This window comes from Benincasa hispida, chromosome 6 (genome assembly GCF_027475165.1).
Source record: "Benincasa hispida cultivar pf3 chromosome 6, pf3_genome.v1.1, whole genome shotgun sequence".
Taxonomy (NCBI): domain Eukaryota; kingdom Viridiplantae; phylum Streptophyta; class Magnoliopsida; order Cucurbitales; family Cucurbitaceae; genus Benincasa; species Benincasa hispida.
Genome location: NC_143483.1, coordinates 54,625,918 through 54,633,724, shown reverse-complemented (window position 1 = coordinate 54,633,724; position 7,807 = coordinate 54,625,918). Strand labels below are relative to the sequence as shown.

The 7,807-nt window shown below is 40.2% G+C and overlaps 1 non-coding gene across 1 annotated transcript; it reads right to left on the bottom strand.

Moving 5' to 3' along the window:
- Nucleotides 1-4,050: 4,050 nt before the first annotated feature.
- LOC150035775 (small nucleolar RNA R71) lies at nt 4,051-4,157 on the bottom strand. The gene has a single exon (XR_016530391.1). It is a non-coding gene; the product is annotated as a small nucleolar RNA R71 (small nucleolar RNA).
- Nucleotides 4,158-7,807: the final 3,650 nt, after the last annotated feature.

Sequence of the window (7,807 nt, the reverse complement as noted above, 5' to 3'; positions counted from 1 at the left end):
AATATTCGATGCACAATTTCAAGAAGGGTTTATTACCTTTCAAGCATGGAATTGTTTTGTCTAAGGAACAGTTTCCTAAGACTCCTCAAGAGGTTGAGAAAATGAGATGTCTCCTATGCATTGGCCATTGACAGCCTTATGTATGCAATGTTATGTACCAGACCTAACATTTGCTATACAGTAGAGATTGTCGATAGATATCAATCCAATCTAGAATTAGATCACTAGATAAGGTCAAAACAATTCTCAAGAGGGGATATATGTTTGTGTGTGGGACTAAGGATTTGATCCTTACAGGATACACTGCCTCTAATTTTTAGATTGATAAGGATTCTAGGACATCCACATCAGGATCAATGTTTACTCTGAATGGAGGGGTTATAGTTTGGCAAAGAATCAAGCAAGGATACATCGTAGACTCCACTATGGAAGCTGAATACGTAGTTTCTTGTGAAGCAGCTAAAGAGACTGTTTGGCTAAAGAAGTTCCTTACTGATTTGGAAGTCGTTCCAAATATGTCTTTTTCCATCACACTTTATTATGATAATAGTGGTGTCGTGGCAAATTCTAAGGAATCAAGGAGTCATAAAAGAGGAAAATATATTGAGCGTAAGTATGATCTCATTAGGGAGATTTTGCAACGTGGAGATGTGATTGTCACACAGATTATCTTGAAGCATAACATTGCATATCCATTTACAAAGGCTCTCACAATTAAAGTGTTTGAGGGTCACCTAGAGAGTCTTGGTCTATGAGATATGACTCACCTAATCTAGGGCAAGTGGGAGATTTTGTTGGGTATATTGTGTGCCCTAGTTTATTGTATTGTATTTGATACTGTACATCCTACTCATGTATTTGATGCTATTTATACTCCATTTCATTGTAATGTATTTAAAATTGTACAACCCACTCGTTTTAGGACAAGTGGGAGATTATTGGAGTTTATGTCCTAAATCTCATGTATCTTGCGGTTTGTAAAGATAAATTACACATCTAATAAAATAATAGATATTTTATTGACATTTAGACTGCATTAATTCAATCCAATAAACTAAGATCCAAGGTTATCTAATGAAACTTAAACATTATGTGGAGACATACAGGTAGATCACGTTTAAATGATAACCTAAATAGTTTGTAGTATATGGATAAGGCTTGGTACCTTATCCTGGTGACACTACGAATACGACCTGCTTTGTAGGTTGCAAAGTTCTTCAAATGATATGATCATCGTTAATGTGGAGACATGCGAGCGGGGGTATTGTATAAGACTAGACCGTGAAATTAGTAGTCTTTCTATATAACACCGTTGCTAAAAGAGGCTTACATTTCACTAGGATGAAAATAAGTGACTTGACTTTAATCATGAGTGAGTTATGAACTCTTATCTATGAGGGCAGCCCTTTGATTTGTATGAGTGAGAGTGACATTGTCAGCCGACTCAACAATCCTACCATTTTGGGGACTTATCCGAGTAGGGAGCTGGGAACACAACTACATAAGATGGAAATCCTATCATTTTAGCTAAAATTCCACATAAACATAATTTCTTTAAAAAATTCCATAAAATTCCTTTCTTCTTTCTTCTTTCTTTTTTGATATAAAAAATAAAAAATTAATAGGGGGAGTGGATTGATTGCATGTACCGATAGTGACTATATTAGAGATATGGATGACCGAAAAAGTACATCTGGATATGTGTTCTAAATGAGTTTAGGTGTTGTTTCGTGATGTTAGAAAAAACAACCTATTGTGACTTTATCAGCCACAGAAGCTGAATTTGTAGCTGATAACGGCTAGAAATGCACGTTATCATAGTACTAAGTTCATAAACAATGTTGGATGACATTGATAGATTATGTTAAATTGCGTCCATTAAGCATAAATTCTACAATATTGCGGTCGCATGCGTCCAACGCATTAGGGCAGTTAATCTCTATATTTTTGTGCAGAATAATGCGTTAACGCAATGTAAAGAATGCGATCATAGGAATACATCGGTCAAGCGCAACTTCACCGCAAGACTTTGCGTTGATCGTACTTGCAAACATCCACCCAAGAAGAATTATCACAACATGGTGGGTGCATCCGGACGAAAGGACAATTAAGATCAATGGGACAGAAAGCTGATAGCAGTCGAATCCAAATTAAGTTGACAGCTGATAACGATCATAAAGTACATCTAGCTTTATCGGTGACAACTATCTAGTGCATCAGTCAGAAATTAAAGCTGTCCCATCTATACAACCAGGAGAGAGAAGCCGCCTTTCACCTTTGATGCCCTATAAATACTAAGTGTATTCTTCAAAGAAGGGGTTAAGCAGTCGATTACTTCATCACTTTACAAGTTCACACCTCTGTTCATAGTTTCCTTTTCCATTTCATGGCGGAGCTAGAGAAGAGTGGTGACGCTAGAGATCGTCCAAGGCGGCTCGAGAGAGAACCTTGGGGCGTAAGAGTAGAGAGCGGGTTGACTCTCATGAAAGCGAGAATATCTTTAGAGCATGAGTAGAATAGTGTAACACCTGGTGGCAAGAAATTGCTCCAGGCTCTTTATTATACTTGCATTGTTATTCTGTACTTCATCTTTTATCTATTCAATGGAAGTTCTATTTTTACATTTGCTCACTCTCTTAATACACATAAGTAGTTAAACTAGTTGAATGGGTTGAGAAGAACTAAGCTAACATGATCTAGGAAGTTCATTGCTTGTGATTGTCTTGTTTTATGCTGTACGAAACATCCCTTTAGAGTTGCTCGAGAGAGAATCTAAAGAAAGAACCTAATGTCTCGAGAGAGCTAGGTTAGAATCTGACTTGAAAGAGAGAGATTAGGCCTGCATAAACAAGAAATGGTGACTTAGAGATAAGCTCTATTTGTCAACTTGCATCGCATGCATCCTAGGAATAGGAATGATATTATGCGGTCGCATATTTGTGTGAATGTCATATTGTCATTGCATAAATAGAAATAGAGGTTTATGTGTAAACCTGTAGACTTATCGCATATTTATCACATGCGTTCTAGCCTTAGAACCGTGACATTCACGCCGAGAGGTGGTTTACTATTGTATGCATGTTGCATGATCGCAAGGCATGAACGTAACCTAGGGAGTGTTAGTTGAAACCCTTATCAACCCGTTCACCGCATATTCATCGTATTTCCCGTTGCCAACTCTTTTCAAACTCTGCCGCATTTCTTATTATTTTCATTAACGCAACAACAACTCAACACTTATTTATTCAATCAGTTACCGCAAGTTTTCATAAAAATCTCTAATGCAACTATTTTCACAAGTTCCTGTGTTCGACCTTGGACTTACCAGGAAACTCAGAGGAATTTACACTTGAATTCCACTGGGGAAACTTGAGTGCACAATGCTATCCATCAACACATATCATCCACATTTTTCACATTTAATAAAATAACGCATCATGTTTTTGGCGCCGTTGGACTTCGGCAAAATAGTTGTTAACGATAATTTTTGTGAATTCTTTGCAGAACTCTCAATCTCTAGTGAACTATGACTCAGAGATTGAGAGAACATTTTGAAGGAGACTAAGGAACCGCCAACAACAACCACAATCCGATAAAGAAGAGATGGCGGAGCAGCCTAGGAATGAAGCACCAAACAACAACAATGTCATGGCAAATCCAATTCTGTTGGCCAACGATCGCAATAGGCTCATTAGGGACTATGCATCGCCAAACCTCTATGATTTCTTTTCGGGAATCATGAGGCCTACCTTAGACAGAAGTAGATTTGAAATGAAACCGGTGATGCTGTAGATAATCCAGGCTGCAGGTCAATGCGGAGGAAGGCGTGGTGAGGATCCGCATGCCCACCTCCGAAGTTTTATTGAAATCTGCAATACTTTTGTGTTCCCGAACATCTCTACTGAGGAGGTTCGACTAATGCTATTTCCATTTTCTCTCTGTGATCAGGCTAGGAAATGGGCCTATTCGCTCAAACCAAGAGAGATCACTTCTTGGGAGCAGGTGGTGGAGAAGTTTATGAAGAAGTATTTCCCACCTATAGAGAATGCTAGACGGAGAAAGCTTATTACTAATTTTGAACAAGATATGGACGAATCGCTCAATGATGCCTGGGCGAGGTTTAAAAGGTTGCTCCGAGATTGTCCGCATGATGGGCTGCCAGACTGTCTTCAAATAGAAATTTTCAACCATGGTTTAAATCTTGCTTCGTAGACTGCTGCCAATGCGGCAGTAGCTGGTGGTCTACTTGACAAGACTTATGATGAGGCGAAGAATATCCTAGATCGCATCTCCAAGAATCATGAAGACTGGAGGGAGAGTGACCAGAGATTAAGACTCAAAGATTTTGACGCAAATAACGGTGCTATTATTTCATTGCAAAACCAAATGACCATAATGATGAATTTGATTGAAGGAATGACGATTAGTAGCCCAACACTGCAAGGTGGGCAAATCAACGCAATAAGTCAAAACACAGCAAGGTGTGCGACTTGCGGTGATGGGCATGCGATGGAGGATTGTCCACAAAACCCACAGTCTATATATTTTGTGAAGAACAACCCCTTTTCCAACACCTACAACCCCAGGTGGAAAAATCACCCAAACTTTGCTTGGAAGAATCCACAACAAAATTTTAATCGATGGCACAAAAAGAAGGGCCACCAGGGTTCTTTCAACGCAGCAACGGTCAACAGAGCAACCAAGCGAGTAGCTCACAACAACCACCGTAATCTTTTTCCCTAGAAGGCCTATTGAAACAATATATAGAGAAAAATGAGACGGTGCTTCAAAGCCAGGCCATATCCATCCACAACCTTGAATTACAAATGGGCCAGATTGCAAATGAGCTCAAAAGTAGACTGTAGAGGGCACTGCCAAGTTCAACCGAGCTTCCATGCAACCCAGGGGGTTCAGGTAAGGAGCAATGTCAAGTTATGACATTGCACAGTGGAAAGACTGTGGAGGGAGAAAAGAAGGAGCAGAACAGATCGACCTCTATCGCAGGTTGCGGCAACACAAGAAGAAGAAAAAGAAAATGAAGCAATAGAACCTGAGGTTGCGTCAACCTCAAAGTCAAATGAAATGGGAATCGTGAAAGTCCAGTTACCACCTTTCCTTCAGAGGCTAAAGAAGAGGTAAAACGAAGAGGTATAGTACCAATGCTTCCTATCTATGTTAAAGCAATTACATGTTAACATTCCTTTCAGTGAAGCGATTGAGGAAATGCCTGCCTATGCCAAGTTTCTGAAGGACATGGTAACCAAGAAAAGAGGCGCTGGAAAATTTTCCATGATGGCATTAACGCAAAGTTCTAAATCTATTATCCCACCAAAGATGAGCGATCCTAGGAGCTTCACTATTCTTTGCTCCATAGGAGGACTTTATATTGGGAAAATCCTGTGTGACTTGGGGGCCAGCATAAATTTGATGCCGCTGTCAATCTTTCGACAACTAAATGTGGGGCAACTTGTGCCCATATCCATGATTCTCCAACTAACCGATAGGTCTCTGGTTCATCTAGAGGGTAAGGTGAAGGACGTGCTAATTACAATTGATAAATTTATTTTGCCAGTTAACTTCATCATTCTGGATTATGAGGCTGATAAAGATGTGTCCATCATTTTGGGGCGATCTTTCCTATCAACAGGTCGTGCTCAAATTGATGTGCACAAGGGCGAGATTACTTTGAGCATAAATGGACAGAAGCTCAAATTTAATATAATTCGTGCCATGAAATTTCCTGATGAGGAAGACCTGCAAGATTCAGAAGATGACTTGAATTTGATTGAAAAAGAAAATTCTGATGAAGAGTATGAAGAAGAGGATGCCGACGCATCCGTAGCTGCCTGCAATGCGATCGTAGCAAAAACAAACAAAGAAGAAGGATCAATCGCAATACAAGAAGAAGAGTTGAACGAAGAAAGAAAAATAACGCAACCTTTTCTCGTGGAGCCACCAACCCTTGAACTAAAAACCCTACCAACACATCTGAAGTACGCATTTCTGGGGCAGAATGAAAAGCTGCCAGTGATAATTTTCTCCACACTTAACGCAGATCAAAAGAATGCATTGATGAGCATTCTCAAAAAACATGTGCAAGCAATCGGCTGGACGCTCGCTGATATCAGAGGAATTAGCCCCGCGTACTGCATGCACTACATTCGTCTTGAGGACGACCACAAAGCAACCATTGAGAATCAATGCAGACTTAATCCTGTGATGAAAGAGGTCGTTAAAAAGGAGATTATCAAGTGGCTGGATGCGGGCATTATCTATCCCATTGCAGATAGCACGTAGGTCAGCCCCGTGCAATGTGTGCCGAAGAAGGGCGGAATGACTGTAGTCCCCAATGAGAACAATGAATTAATACCGCAAAGAACCATCACTAGATGGCGCATATGTATGGACTATCGCAAATTGAATGCGACCACAAAGAAGGATCACTTCCCTCTGCCATTCATTTATTAAATGCTAGATAGATTAGCAGGGAATGATTTTTACTATTTCTTTGATGGATACGCCGGGTACAATCAGATCATGATAGCTCCTGAAGACCAAGACAAGACCACATTCACCTGTCCATATAGGCCATGTGTTTTCCGCCGCATGCCGTTCGACCTTTGTAATGCACAAGAACGTTCTAGAGGTGCATAATGGAAATCTTTTCAGATTATCTCGAGGACTCAGGAGAAATATTTATGGATGACTTCTCTGTTTATGGGAACACTTATTAAGTTGCCTGGCCAATTTGGAGAAAATTCTGAAAAGATGTGAAGAGACGAACCTGGTGCTTAACTGGGGAAAATGTCACTTCATGGTGACAGAGGGTATATTGTTGGGGCACAAGGTCTCTCGAGAAAGGTTGGAGGTGGGCAAAGCACTGATTGACGCAATTGAAAAGCTTCCACCTCCAACCAACGTGAAGGCAGTATGAAGCTTCCTGGGGCATGCTGGATTCTACAAGCGATTCGTTAAAGACTTTTCTAAGATAGCAAGACCATTGAGTGCGTTACTAAAGGCAGATAGAAAGTTTGAATTTGACAACAATTGCCTCGACGCATTTCGTGCACTGATTACCGCACCCATCTTAATTACGCCGAATTGGACACTGCCGTTCGAAATCATGTGTGGTGCAAGTGGGTATGCGATGGGAGCCACACTAGTGCAAAAGAAGAAAAAAATTTTACACCCCATCGCATATACTAGTAAAACCCTGAACCCTACACAACTTAGTTATACCACCACCGAAAAAGAGCTCCTGGCTATGATTTTTGTGTTGGAAAAATTCTGGGCATACTTGTTAGGAACCAAGGTACTCATTCATACTGATCACTCAACAATCAAATATTTGATGACAAAGAAGGACGCAAAGCTGAGATTAATCAGATGGGTTCTCCTTCTTCAAGAATTTGATATCGAGATAATTGATCGAAAGGGGACAAAGAATCAAGTTGCAGATCACTTGTCCAAACTAGAAAATCCTGAGGTTGACCGCAATGAATTTGAAGTGAGTGTTGTGTTCCCAGACAAGCAGCTGTTTCAAAAAGAAGAATTGTTATGGTATGCGGACATCTTTAATTATTTGGTTTGTGAACAATTTCCTGAAGATTACACCTACCATCAATAGAAGAAGCTCAAGAATGAATGCAGACACTGCTATTAGGATGAGTTGAATCTGTATAAAAGAGGTGCAGACCAAATCATTCGATTATGCATACCAGATGCTGCTCAACAACGCATATTGTCACAGTACCATGATTCTTCTTATGGAGGGCACTTTAGAGGACAACGTACTGCAACCAAAGTT